We start from the raw sequence: 15,987 nt of genomic DNA on the forward strand, positions 1-15,987 counted from the left end.
CAACAGTTATAGCATTTTTTCCATTCGAAAGATTCGATTATTAACCACTTAATATGCGATATTAACACCAAGAAAGTTCTGATTTCGCAGTACAGCAGAATATTTTCTGAGAGAGAAATGCACGTTGAAAGAGGAACAATCTCGGTTAATTAGTGCGATTAACAAGAAATTGTATAGCTTGTCCGCGGCAACACTTTACAGTTTCGACGACTCGCCTGTACTGTTTGATCGAATAAAACAACGAGCTTAATTTGGTGCCGTATACTCAAAAACTGTGCGTATCGACGGCACCTGTGTAAATCTGCGTCATTTGCATATCGCATGTGTGCCACGCAGTCGCCTTGAATGAGCAAACAAACGCGACCGATCTCTTTTCGCGTCGTTATCTCTATACACTCGGTTCCTATCCTACCGCAACGTATCTATAGCTGATACTTCAACCTTGCGTTAACAAAGCGCGCAATAAAAAAAGAAATATGTGTAATCATCATATATGTCACAGTTGCAATTTCACTGCCAATACCGAAAATTTATAGTTTATACGTCAGGCTGTAAAGTAAATTGCTGGTAAATTTTAATATATAGAAATGTTTAAATAATTTTTATTTTAATTTAATTTTTTATTATTATCGAGCTATCTTTCATTTCTTTAGCTTTCTTTCATCGTGGACAATTGTCAATGTACGAGTTGATCTTTACAAATTACAACTCTAAATACAAACAACGTAAAATATCCTTGAAATGAAAGCCGTATAAAGTCATTTTGAACACCACAATATTGACGATATGAAGTGTTTTAATTACCCAGGATCGTGCTTATTGAAGATGTGAACTATACGCGTACGTAACACTCTCCGTGTATCTTTCACCACCGCAGACAGAAAAAGAGAGGGTGAAGTGAGAGTTGGTGATACTAGAAGGGGATGAAAATGGAGCTAAGCGCGATAATTAATGTCGAAAAGGGTTAGTTGGTTGAAAGCGTATGAAGTGTATCGTTTCATGGATAAAACACGTAGAACGAAAAGCAATATAACAAGAAAAGCAATCAATGAAAAAAAAATTTTAATTTAGAAAGTAAAAATCAAATTTCGCTATTAATAAAATTACAAAATATGCTGCAGAAAATAAATATAACATTCGTTCATTGGAACTTTTTCATTTATATTTTGTATAATGCATTGTAACGATTAAAAATCAAGTAACATTCACGTAGCATGATATGAAAAAGAACTCTTAAATTTGTAATAATGACAAATGTGTTGGAAAAATTCATTCAGATGCATATTATATAATACAGTTACATAATACAACTCAGTTTGAGGAATAAATCTTATCACAACGATGACGATATCCTTCACACATCTGTTATTTGCATTAATACACGAAATGCAACATATTCCATTTGCCAAACGTTAGCAAAAGGAAAACGCTTCACAACTAACGCGAAGACATCTCTTTCGCAAGAATGTTTACGCAAGACTCATTGAATCGAATGAAATTTACGTTATAATTTATAAGATGATTCGCTTCCGCAAGTTGTGTCGCAAAGGAATTCAATGCGAGGCAACGCGTCTGCGAGACACTTCCCCCTTTTTCCCTTTCATTATCCACGATGCTCTTTGCGTTGCAATACAGAGGAACGCTTCCTCGCGCGAAGAAAACGTCGCGAGAGATGAGATGCAGCCGGAAAGGGAAAAGAGCCGAACGAGAGGCGCGAAAGGCACGTATACGTTTATGTATATGTACAGAGTAAGAGAGGGTGGAGCGCATCGCGTTCGCATATTGTGCAAGAGGATTACCTCGGATTATGCCCGACTGAGCGCAAACAGGATCACGTCGCTTCTGTTTGCAAGACGCCAAACTGTCGATTTAGCGAACTCGAACTCGATTCTATCTTGCACTGAATCGTCATCAGTACAGCGGTTTTCCGAAAGATTGTCGCGTTTTTCTTTTGCAGTCATACGCGATTCAAATCCGAGAAGATCACATAGATATCGCGCGATTAACAGAAAATCGAAAATTATTTTACACGTATCACAAGAATTTTTTAAAACTTTGCCTTTCAAGTAATTAAATATAAATAAAGAAATTAAATACTTTGATAATTAGATCGCATTATTTTTTATCAAATTAAGAATTATATGTTATCCATTAAATATGAAACAGTTTTCATAATCGCGTTAATGTTACAATAAGACCCATTTTATTGCAAATTTTTAAAAAAGTTATAATTTAAAGGTAATTGCTCAAAAAAAAATAAACTAACAGATGTATTGTTTTTAGTTAAGAAAAAAAAAAAAAAAAAAAAAAATGACAAACTTGTTAAAATTGAAAGAGAATTGAACTTTTGTAAATGCAATCACGAGTGGTCATAAACTCGGAGGTAAAGATACTTTCACGAACGAGATGCGGAAGAGAGTCTCTCATAGTTGTCGCGGGACAAGTTTGAACCCTTCTTGAACGCTCCGCAAACGCGACGCAGTGAGACACAACGTGCAACAACGAGACGGGGGCGGGTGGTGGTATTATACACGCGGATGGTAATAGGTTCCATATCCACGAGCTGCCGGCGCATTATGCTTTACATTTCCGGCGAAACACTGTTAATGGCACCCACCGCCGTCGCTACCGCGACTACCGTCGAAATCCACCCCCGTAATACATGCCCAACAACCCCCGCAGGCATTAACCGCTCGTACTACCGTATAAAGTGACTTCCGCCCGCGATTACATTCGTCGTGAGCACGTATACACGCGTTTGTGCATTAATTATTAATTACGCCGGCAAAGAATGAGGTCGCGTATTACCGGAGATAATGACTGTATCGCGTAACCGAGGACGATTGAGAGATAAATCGCTTTATCGTAGCGTACGCAGCTTGTGTGGAATTAATTAATTTGGTTTGAAATATCTGTTTTTTTACTTTTACGAAGTTTATGCATTTAACACACATTTTTTCTTATCACCAATCTTACGCAACATTGTTTCTGTTAAATCTTAAAGAAAGACTGATATATGTATACAATCGAAACGTTATATAACCAATTTTGATAAACATACATTTCTTTTCACATAAAAAAAATAACGCAAAAGTGAAAAATTCATAGATTTCTATGAAATAACTGCAATAATCAAGACAAACTAATCACGAAAATATGATATAAATTTAACTTTTTCTAATAAATATTATTTTAATATGCAAAAATCAAAATACATTCCTTCTTTTGTATTTACTAATATAGCATTTCTATAACTTTGTTGCGAAATTTTTACAATCTATCGCAATATATACATAGCCTAAAAAAATTTTCTCTACAGACATTTCATAATTTTACAGGAAATTTTTAATCAAACAGCAACGAAAAAGCTAACGTGTGTTATCAATGATATTTTTCATTCTTTTTTGCTTTAGTATCGGCCAATACGTAATGACTCAATCCGTTCCAGATGTAGACTGTCGAAAGACATTTCATTGATCAACGTTAATTCGCGCGCGTCGTTTATAGGATCTATTCCTGTTTAACGGCACGTTAATAATGAACAGTTAACGAGGCGTTAAACGGTTATAGATCTTACGGAAGGCTTCCTTCGAAACATAATACAATTCAATCTAATGCAATTGCGTTTTGTACTATAAGGAGGTTAGCAGCCAATTTTCCGGTCTTTTGTAACACTTTGCTGTTACTTAAGCTTTCCGTTTCGGATTTTCGAGTCGCTTTCAGCGTTCATCGCATTACTTTTCGCGCTTTTTCGTGAAGATTAGCTTCTAAATTTTTGGAGCAACACAGCATGATTCATTGCATCTTTATGTATACGTTCTTACATTTATTCATATCATGATTATTTCTTTTAATATGTTCTTCACTTTGCATTTCTAAATTTTAAGCAAACGAAAAACTATGTGTGTTTGAAACTTTCCAAGTATAATATTTATTTTATCAATATTTTTAATCAACTATATGAAGAGATATTTGATATTTAGCTTAATTTTGTTTTTGATTTAAATGCTAGACACACGCAACGTGTATATAACGCGCGCTATTTATTCTTTTAATTACAAAGAAATATATATACATATTATATAACTCCACCTAAGAAGATACTTTGAATATTTTCTACAAAACACAAAAGTGATAAAAAAAACCTGCACTATACAATTTTCGCAACGACAATCGTTCGATAGCACGAAATAACGCACAACACGTATCGAGATAACCAATCGGCGTCGCAGAAAAGCAGCGACAATAAATGCGAGTATCGACATGCCTTTTTCAAGATAGGATATAAATAAAGTTACAGAAAAATGTATTTTTTTTTAGAAATTTTCAACTAGTATTTCTAAAGAATTCTTACGGAAAACTGATCAAGAGACAATTGCTCCAATAATCTATATAGTCTGTCATTTGCCAACAAATAGCCAACACCGCTGATGTTGTATACTTATTCTATTAGAGAATCACTCACATCTCTCTACCGCAAAGAACTACTACAGAAGCCGACGCACAATGCGCCATCACGACGCTGAGAAGAAATGTTCACAATGCGCGTTCGGATGTCACCGCAGGACGTCCACACTTGTACGCTCGACATTCAGGCAGACTCATTCATTCGTTGACGTATTTTACGCTATAGTATAAAGCCTATATATCGTCTAATTATATCATAATACTGTGACTGTGGGAGAGACGCGGAGGACAAGAAACTGAGCCAGAGATATTACGAGACGATAGTGTATAGAAACGAGAAAGATGAAGAGAGAGATATATACGTAAATATGCGTCCTATATACACGGAAATTCGACGCGCTATTCAATCGCATTCGTCTCCGGTATAGCAATGTTCGCGGGAGAGGGTGAATACTACACTTTAAGCCGTATTATGCGCTATGTGCATGCAATCTGCATTCTCGCGCGCAACGCGCACTCCTCTGCCGTGCTGATACCGAGCTGTGTTAATCAGCAATATGAACCAATGGGATTCACGCGCGCGTTTGCTTTCAACAGGCGATTAACATTCGTGGTATTCAATTAGTCAAGCATACTTGCATCTAAAGATGCGCCATGGATACTGCCGAAGACATTTTAGATATCCGATAACTTTGATACCCGGAAAGTGCTAGTGCCGGAATCTAGAATAAAGAGTTTTGCTACGATCAAAATGCTGAGTATTTATATCTCTCTCAATAATTTCTCATGAGATATTTTTAAAATACCTACACTACATATTGCGTGTAAAATATCAATTTTTATTTATTGATTATCGTAATAATTTACGTCTTCTAAATTATTCCTTTTAATAGTTATAGCACACAACATCAATAAAAAACAAAAATGTTAAGAAATGTTAATACTTATTATATGCGATACTAAATGAATAAAATCTAGTCGCAAAGCATATATAAACATCCGTATTTGTATCGTGTTAAATACATTCTTTGTAGAACAAAAAATAAAAATTTTGCTGCCGATACATTTCTTTTTAAAATGACTGAATTTTTCTTATAATATTCACTGTGCTATTGATCGCATTATTTTGCTAACAATGTTTGCTAAAAATGTAATTTATTAATTTTATCGATGAAGAATGTTATCATAAATTGTCAAGAAATTTATCTCGTAGTTCTATTGCAGAAATGAAAACATAAAAGTTGAAAATTTTCACACAAAATTATTGAAATCGCGTTGATATGTCATATTAATGAACGAATTTTATGAGACGCATATGAGCTTTTGAATGACAAAAACTGGAAAATCTATATGATTTGACATAACTAAAAGTTTCTTCTTTTCAATTGTTCTCCAATTAAAGTGAACCAACAATAACGGATACAAAAAAAAAAAATAAATGGTTGAATACTCGAATAATAAAGATTTAAAATATCGCAAAGCGCAATTAATTAATTAATTTTGTTTTTTTATTTTTTATGGTTTTTGATCAAAGAACTTGAATCAATTAATTAATTAATTCTTAACTTGTGCTATGAGTACATCGTGATGACGTAAGGTCATATTTATTCTTATAATTAAATTTATGAATATCAATTGATACAAAAATTTATTTGGATGAACATAAGATTACGCAACTTTGAAGATTAAATCTTCAGTGATACGAGAATGAAAAGGATTAATGAATTTTCGACAGAAATGATTCTACATGTCACCAGTTAAGAGTTAAACACGTGATCACATACCAAGAGCTGCCGACGGCCGACGGTGTCCGTCCTCCCTCCGATGCCTTTGCTCGGCGAAAGCACCACTAGCGAATCCGTTAGTTAGTCTTCTTTTCGTCGCACCTCGCATATATAAATCACAGTCTCCGAGCGATTCGCGAATTTTATTCTGTCTTTACGGTCACTCGCGCGGGATTGAACACTCCGATTCGATTCGCGGATCGATCTATCATTCTAATCGGAATTGTTCGCTCGCTCTCACGTATCCCCCTTCACTCTTGCGGCTAATCGAACCTATAGCTGTCAGTTTCTCGATCGCCGGTCAGTCTCTCGATCACGACCAACTTTGCATGGACTATCGGCGCGGCGGCTCTCGGTGGTGGAGAGAACGATTGACTATAACCACCGCGCTTGCCGATCCGCGCGAGTGCAGCACACGTGCTGCTCTGCAGCGTGATTCTTCTCCTCTCTCGCTTTCGTGAGGTCCGGCGAGATCGGGGCGGAGGAGGGCGGCCGCGACGCGAAAGCTTCTACGCGAGGACGCCTAACACTACGAGCGAGAAAGAGAGAGAGAGATATATATATCCTACATACATGTGCAGACGCGGAGGAAGAGAGAGAACAGAGGGTGCGAGTTGCGTGTATCGGGTGCAAGAGGAGAGGGACTAGCCGTGGAAATATTATTAGGTAAAGCACACGCACGGACTGGCACGCACCGACTCGCGGACTCTCGTTGGGTCGTGCCGCCGTGGTAGCCACAGCCTCGTGTTGGTACGTATTCGACTGGCTCTTGGACCAATGGGCGGAGGACGCAGCTTCCCTCTCTGCTAGTTCAACGTGAGAGGCAGTGGGGATCTCGGCTCCGCTTCGTGACATCATCGATTCTGAATGGTGGAGATGCTCAACCGTGCGGAAGGTACATCGGAGGGCGCGTGCTGTTCGTGCAGTGCGCACGCTCGACAACGTGCGCGCACTGCATCGCAGGGAAAGAGAATATACGTCGGGACGCGCGGCGTCAGATGGAAACGGATCGCTATGAGAGACCGATGTGATTCGGTCTTTCCTTGTCCCGACGTTTCTTAATTATCTTTGTCTTCCTTTCTATATTTCTTTGTTAATTGCAACAATCGATCAAGTCTTAAAAATTATGATGATTTAATGTATAATTTACCAACTTTTGTGAATTTTCATAAAATATAAACTTAATGGGTCCATGAATCTCGTTGGCTCCGTGAAATATCTGGCAATGACCGAAAAATATATATATATATATAGTAGATTTAAATAATACCGCATTTTTAAGCAATGATGTGGTTTGACTTGAATGAAATGTGATTTTATCCGCTATGGCATATTCCGGTTCCTAATTATAAATATATAACACGACTACTTTCAAAGCAGATAAGATTGGATTATCTTTATGCTTGCTTGATTCAACCTTGATAATAATTTGGATATAAAAATAATGGCAGTTAAAAATTCATGTAATCGTTATATTTAAAAATAACAATTTGCTCAATTTATTTAAATCGGAGAAATAATTTTTTTTGATAAAACATTTCTACATGTGTTTGCAAAAATTATATTTACTTTGAAATATTTATATTCTCTTTTATTTATATTGTATATTTTATCACATACGTACATCAATATATAATCTAGTTTCTAGGTTGCTGCTGTTTGCCACTGGAAACTTTCAGCGTTATTGTGTTTTAGATTTGTTTTTGAATCTTTGCTTTATCGCGAATTCCACGAACAGAAGTTTCAACAAATCGCAGAGAAAGATAAAAAGTATAAATATAATATCGAAATTTTCCATTGCTGCTTTCTCCTGAGTATTCTGTTTTATTCTAAATTCCAACATTTTAACGTGTTTTAAAATTTTCAATTTTTTTTTTCAAATTATTATCAATTTTGAAGAAATAAATAATAAACAAATTACAGAAAAAAAAATGATAAACGTGATATTGAAATTTTTTGTATGTCATACTTCCTTAATTTTTCTTACTCTTAATTTTTTCAATTTTTCTATTTTTATAAAACAAAAATTTCGGTAAACCATAAATAAATACGAAAAATACACCTATTATGCTGTCAAAACTCTCCGGCGTCATTGTTTTTTCCGATTTTTCAGATTTCTAAATTTTTTCGAATTTTTGCAGATTTTTATGAAACAGAAATAAATTCCAGAGGAACGAGAGAAGCACGATTTTTTCGGACTTCGCATTGCTCGCGCACCGAGAGCTGGGGGCGCGTCTCACGTGGAAGGATATTAAAATATAATTGGCGTTTGTCCCCTACGCGTGCAAAGCGGTATCTAGTCACGCGTGGACCGACCGACCGTGGGTGTTATGTACGCCAGAGTACGTCAGACGCGCGCGGGGGTGATTCACCCTCTCTGTGTGCCTCGGCGTAGTGTATCCCTACAGTCTTTCTCGCGGGACGGGACGAGACAGGGCGGGGGTAGAGGATGCATCTACCCTTGTCGACGTGGTGCGTGGGTCCGCAAGCTCGTTTCACACGGAAAATATCTTGCGATAAGATATAAAACCGAGACACAACAGGATGCGATAGTAAGACACGAGTCGTTTATTTTGAAAGCAATGTAAGTCTAGTTTTAAATTCCAATATGAATTCCAATTGGATATGGATACACAAAATGATGTGGTGTATCGATCTTGGCAACTTGGAAAACTAGACTTATATCGCTTTCGAACGAAACGAGGCATGTAATGGGTCGTATGAAGAAAGTGGAGCAAATGCTTTTACATTGATTTATCGAAGAGAATGTTTGAAAGAACGTGAATAACGATATCAAAGCATTTGTTTGAATGCTCAAACGTTTGTTTTGAAGTATGCGTGTGTGTGTGCAATGTTAGGTCAAAAAATGTAATCTGAAACTAATGTATCTAGAAGATTTAAAACTAAAAAGTTTTAGCTATATTCCTCTTCTTTATTATACTTTGTTCTCATAAATCGATCACTAGTAGAATAGATAGAATCGATAGAATTGCACGATATAAATATATATTATGATTCAGAAAAACGATAGTCTCTTTCCATTAGATTTCTCAATACAGCGTTCGAATAACAATTATATTGAATAATTTGATGACTTGTGAAAAATACGCTACCGATTAAGAAAGATGCATAAGTTAAGAAAGATTATGGTCACGATTATGTAATACGTCACATGAATTCGATCAAACAAAACCGTATGCTTTACGAAGGTCAATCGTGGTCAACTGTAAGAAATTCAGAAAAGTTTACTCAAGTTATCTTCGCACTTCATAAAGATTCACGAAGATAACGGCTGCGAAGTAAAAACAAATTCCAACAGATGCTCGACAAAATTTAGCAGCAAGAATCGAAATGCATGAATCCTCTACGTCATATAAATATCTGGTATAAATATTGATTAGGCTTCTTGTTAATTGAAGAGGAGACCTTGAAGAAAACAAGCAAGTAACTTTGAACATATGTCAGATGTGACATTCTAGTGCAAACGTTGTAGCAATAAAAACAAGACATTTATGTTATATGCATTTTTATGAACGTTAATTAAATTTTTGAATAGTTTCTCATCCTTTTATAGGTTTTTTACAAGGTAAAAAATTAAAGTAAAAAAAAAAAAAATAATGGAAAATAATAAAACTTTCAGTGAAATAATTAATCGAATTTAATAATTAATTTAATACTTAATCGAATTTTTATATTGTTATACTTGTTAATCAATTTGGCGCGTGCACAATCAGTCGAGCATCGACCTTCGATGTACAATCGCCACTGATTCACTATGTTGAATTTGTATTTCAATTAATAAAAAATATACTTTTTAAAATTTGACGACTTTTTCGCCTGAATGTGAAACATATAGATCTATGCATGCATTTGCATTCACATGTATTCCAGAATCCGGAGAGCCGCTGCTGCAGGTCACGATGTGAACCCGGCTTTAGGAGATCCACGCGGTGGAAGTAACGCGTTTCGATTTTGCGTTAGCTCAGCTACGCGTGAATCCAGCCAAGGTCAAGTCGTTCCCCGTTTCCGAGCATCCCTCTGGCACTCGGGCAGAGCTCTTAAGATCGATTCTAACCAATTTTATACGCAGGGTGGCCCGTTACAAAAGCGCGATGACGTTAGATCAGACACAATTATCATCGTTTACACCCCTCGTTATATCTGCTTTTAACCAAGCAGTCATGGTTAATTAATTAATTAATATATTTAACACGTATTTAATTAACGCATTAATTCACCCATTCACATGCACTTTAATTAATAAATGATATGACATGCTTGCAAATATGTATTCTTAAAAATCTTAAAAGTAAGAAAATGGGAAATAGAAAATCTCTATTAACAAAGAAATTAATATCATATAAATTATTTGTTAATCAGCTTATCTTTGGATTTTAAACTTATATTTTTTTAAACTGTATTATTTTTAAGACAAGCTGTTCTTCTAATTTATAAAATATAAATATTTCTTAAATTTTTTTATATTTGTATTTCTAGCAACCCAAAAATTCTGCCAAAAATTGTTATATATTATAAATTTACTATCATATTCTTTGATTATATTTATCCAAATATCAATATATCACAATTAATTTTCAGATATCAATATAGACATATATCTTTGACAGACATAAGGTAGACGAACAACTATTTTTATCACTCATTCATTTAACGAGTTTGTTATCGACTTTTTACTCATCTATCCATTAATTGTCCATTGCCACTTGAGCAATCAAAAGTAGCATGATTTTTGGTGTCGGAGCCAATAAAGCAAAGAGCAGAAAAAAGTTATTATTTGCTGTTTCGTTCTCGAACACTGCGATAACACTATTTACGCTGACGAAATTGCGGGCTACCTTCGAAAAACAAAGAACTTTGATCGTAATTTTGCGCAATTGCTAATCAATATTCATATTCATTATATAAAATTTTCTTCTTTGTTGCTGGCCTCCTTCAGCCTTGTGTGAAAGAAAATTTAAGAAAATATCACGATATAACACATAATTAAAAATTGTGGCAAAAATTATATCAACGGATATATAATATTAAAATTAAAAAAATAGTGCGGGCAAAATAAAATTTCTTATTTATTCTTAGCTTGTAATAATCATATCATTATTTCTCCGGATAAGTTAATTGTTGCTTTGCCATACTTATGCTGTTATATAATTTTTACACAAAATTTATATTCATAATAAAAATAAATTGACACTAGTATAATATTATTAACATTTCTTCAATAATTCTAACAAATGTTTAAAATATTAATATACTTTTAAAATAATTAAATAATTAAAAATTGTCATATAAACAACAGTGATATTTTACGAAGAAATATATATGATTGAAATTTTTGATATCTGGTGATTTTCAAAGGAGATATCGAAACAAATATAGTAACGTAATTGAAAAAATAGTTCTCTAATTATGTGATCCTCTATGTGATTCTCTAAGAGTTTTCTAAATGTAGCCTAGTTTGCCGGAAGATTTGGTCGAGCAAGTAACCAGACAAGATATAAAGAGAAAAGAGAAAAGACGAAAGACTCGACGGACGAAGAACAGGAAAGGAAAAGAAAGAGTACCAAAGCAGAGGGAAAGAGCCAGGTAGAGAGAAGGGCAAAACAAACAAATTAACGTCAGAGTCGCTTGTTTATTGTTGGGTGGGGACACGGTAACCACGCCTTTGTCAAGCACGCCCTCCGAGAGAGTTACGTTCCTCGCTACCCCGGTTTCCCACCACCACAATCAACGCCCCTGGCTTGCTCGGTATCTCCCCACGCCGAGACGCCCGCCACCCGACATTCGGATGTGTGCACGGTGGTGGAAGTGACGTCAGCAACCCCGATGCCGGGCATGCAACAGGCTGCTCTCGCCTGATACCGAAACCGTCCGAACGATCGCGCGCGACTTGCCCACTTGCCTTTAAATTTGCCCATTGCCCGCGTCCACATACACCCGAAAAGTGCTCAAAAAGATCTACTCAGTACTCAACAATTTATCTAGTCAGTTTATGTATGCACTTTCTCATATTTCACATACGTATAGTGCCTGTTCCCGAATATTCAGTATATTTAAAAAACATTTCCTTACCAAATATTACTAAAATATTTAGTAAATTTTATTTATCATCAAGTCGATCCAATTTTCAGACGTCAAATATGTAAATCTACAACCACTGTTTCTTAGAATTTGTAATTATTAGTAAACAGTCTATATATGTTTATATTTTATTTAGTATTTTAGTTTACTTAGTGAGATTTTTTTTGTCTTTAACCACCACGTACAAATAGATTTGAGAGGCTATTGATGGATCAATAATTATAACTCTTAAGAAAGTGCGCTGCCTACCAAAATGATAATGAGTTCAGCGATGCTCATTGTGCAACCAGTTACAGAGATGATAAGGGAGTGAGGAGAACGGGAGAGAGGGCTGTCTAGTAGGTCCGAACGAGTCTGCACTCGGTCAGCGAGAGAGCCGACGCCGCCGCCGCCGCCGCCGCCGCCGCGCGGATTGTAAATTATACCGGGCAGATAGAGAGAAATTCATGCTCTGATGACGCAGCGCTAACCATTCTCCGGTCATGCGATGATCAAAGGTAACAGTAATGGCCCGTGAGAGGATATCCGCCTGTATTTCGCCTAATATACTGCTCGCTAAATGCTGACGCGATTTCGGCAGTCGGACGGAGAGGGAGCGAGAGGTGGATTTGGCGGGGGTGAGACGTGCGAAGGGGGATAAACGCACCGAGAAAGTGTGGTGGAGAGAGAGGTGCGGAGGAGGACGCGTATATGCACGTGACGAAGAACAACGCAGAACGCCATAAATTGTCGGAGTAGCGTGTATGTAGGTATCTAACCCGAACACCCTGTGTCGACGAACGGCCGAGCGAGAGATCGCGCTTACCGTGTGGCTTTCAAAAATTTCACACATTACCGATCTCCTCCCGACGCGGCCGTCCTGCTCTATTCCACGTTCCCGCGTTTCCCAGCACGATCCATCATTTCGGCAGTTTACCGCGAGCCCCGCGAAAATTACCCCGATAACGTCCTCGGCCATGGCTCGTTTGTCTCTCAAGTCCACACGGCAATTCTCTCTTTAAATGATGCTTACATTGTAGCTGAATCTTTCACATTCTTGTGTAAATCGTTAAAAACACTAACAATCAACATTGGTAATTTCTAATATATTAGAAAAACAATTTTTTAAATATTGTTATAATAAAAAAATATGATTTTCTTTTACAAACTTTTGCTTTTAAAATATGCATCTGTTTCAATCGAAAAGTTTTATATTTGGGCAAAATTTCAAACATTTTTGATTTTGCGAATTATCGCGAAAATTCTGTGCAGTTTATATCTACTTATATAACAATCTCTCTCTTAAAGTATTTTCATAAATTTCATACAATTCAACATACATATATATTTTGTAAAAATTTTGCATAATCAAACACACGTGTGCACATATATATCTAAAAATGATAAAAAAAGTATAATAAAGCTCGAGAATACGATAATGTCTAACGCGTATTCCGGGGGACATCGAATAATGGGGCAGTATGTGTACAGTATAGTATCGGTATAATAGTATTTCTCTCTCTCCCCCCCAATACAATGGGTCGGCCAGGTCAAGTGTGCGCACACTAATCATGTTCTTGGTCAGAGAGCGGAGGTCTGAAAATGTACTGACGAAATGCGAACTATGCACGAATCACAATACCCGGCTCGCACTCTCGGCCAGATGCCACGGAGCATTCTGTGTGATGCTGCCCTATGACCGGTATGCGAAGGCCCTGGAACGCGCGTTTCCCCGGGCCACGTATCGATCATCCTCGTATATGCCGATGCCGAATACTATTAGCCCATGTAGTCGGCTGCGCTTCATTTTATACCACTCTTTAGTACTGATGGAGTTCAATACTATGTCGTAGTAATACAGCATTCTTTATGAAATAAGTTAATTTTTATCTGTTGCTCTTTTTAATTTTTTAACATATTTCTTTACTTTTTATTAGAGATATTTTGTGATCTACTTTCACAAATGTTATGAATTATAAGAATGATAGAAGCAGAATCAACGTCGCGTACATCTGATTTTCATTTTAAATACCATTATTCAGAATTTATTGAATAATTAGCAATCCTTTCAAACCTGATTTGGACGATCTATAATGTGTGACAAAATACGAGATAGAAATCTATAATTTGATGTAATTAGAGAATATTTTAAGAACCGGAATAAGTATAAAATATTGATATATATCATAGTATAAATATATATTATCGCGATATATACTATTTTTGTGTGCATCTTTGTTTCCTGTTACGCGATATATAAAAAGAACTGTATCTCGAATTCTGTTGCAAATTATCGTCTAAAATAATTTTTAAAAATAATTAGTTCTGCATTCTTTTCAGCATAATTACATAGATTACGGTATTATCTATGTATGATGTAAATGATGATTATTATAACAATTCAATAACTTTAAATCTGCAAAAGCTAAAAATCTTATTCTTAAAAGTTTAAAAAGAAATCATGTTGTCTTGTTTTCTAGAAATAAAATTGAAAATTTGGAATGTTATATTGCCTCATTTTTTAAGAATTCTATCTAATTTATTTATGATATGAAAAAAATTCTTTGCAATTATATCAGAATACCACTTATATATACATAATTTATTAATATATTAAATCTTAAATATATCTATGAGCATACTTTTCAAACACTATCATATGTCTTCTATTTTTCAAAATATCTACGTTTTCAATATGGTCAAGATTATATTCTATTATTCATTTCATTGCGTACGAGATGGCACGCAGAAGAAACGCGGACTATTATGTGGAAAGACGACGCGAGTAGCCAAAAAGCCAAAATCCGCCACCTGTCTCACATGAGCCGTGCGAGAAGAGCGTTATTCGAGATATAAGAAACGACGTTGAGAGTTTTCCCACATAAAGCTGAAGAGGGATCGCGTGAGGGAGAGAGGGGCGGATATGTCGTGCGAGAAATCACAATAAAGACTTTCGGCCACTGTGGTGGGATTCGTGTCGAGAATGACAAAAGGTCCGAGTCGCGACGCGGAAGAGTGAAAAGGACGAACTATTATCCAGGGATTGGGTGGAGGGAAAGAGAGAGAGAGAAAAACAGAGTAGAAAACGCGTGGGATAAGAGAGGATTAAAATCGAGTACCCCTCCTCGAAGGGTATTAGTCTGTCCCTTATTACAGATACGATAGTCTGTTTTTTTTATGCTACCTTGTGCACAGATGACCCTCGAGCTTGCGGATAATATAATAGGGATTAAATGTGTATATAAATGCACGTGTGTAACCCGTCGTTTACATTTATATAGATATTATACGGTAATTTGCAAGAGAAATGATGTTATAATATTGGACAACAAATTTTTGCTATAATTTAAAGTCTGTTCTCCGTCTAATTAATATTTTAAAGTTGATATACATATATATCATATATTTCTTTTATAAACCCATATTTATAGAAATCATACATTTATGAACTATTAAAAACATATTTGGAAGCTTGAATAACTGATAGCAAACGCGAACCCGAACAGCTTCGTCCGCTTACTTCGTCATTTCAAACGTATCTTAAGCGCTCAGCTCGAGAAGCATCCCGTGAAACACGGGGCAGGAGGGACGAGCCAGGGGCTTGAGGGGGTGTCTTTGAATGGGTAAGTTCCGGATTTAAAATCCCGGGCTCCACTCGAAATCGCGTTACCGAATGTGTCTCCGCACCCTTCGCACGCTGCGAAGGGATTAAGAGTAC

At 36.1% G+C, this 15,987-nt stretch overlaps 1 protein-coding gene across 5 annotated transcripts in view; it reads right to left on the bottom strand.

The window, feature by feature from the left end:
* The window catches only part of LOC105676114 (paired box protein Pax-6-like), an 84,540-nt gene that overhangs the window by 66,789 nt on the left and 1,764 nt on the right, over window positions 1–15,987 (bottom strand). Inside the window, exon 1 of one of the 5 annotated variants that reach the window (XM_067355412.1) lies at window positions 6,192–6,922. The exons of the other annotated variants lie outside the window; for them this stretch is intronic. The gene's annotated coding sequence lies outside the window, so the exon portion shown is untranslated. Of the gene's footprint in view, window positions 1–6,191; window positions 6,923–15,987 lie in introns of those variants that run through there. 5 annotated transcript variants of the gene reach the window in all.

Source organism: Linepithema humile, chromosome 5 (genome assembly GCF_040581485.1).
Source record: "Linepithema humile isolate Giens D197 chromosome 5, Lhum_UNIL_v1.0, whole genome shotgun sequence".
In the NCBI taxonomy this organism is placed as follows: domain Eukaryota; kingdom Metazoa; phylum Arthropoda; class Insecta; order Hymenoptera; family Formicidae; genus Linepithema; species Linepithema humile.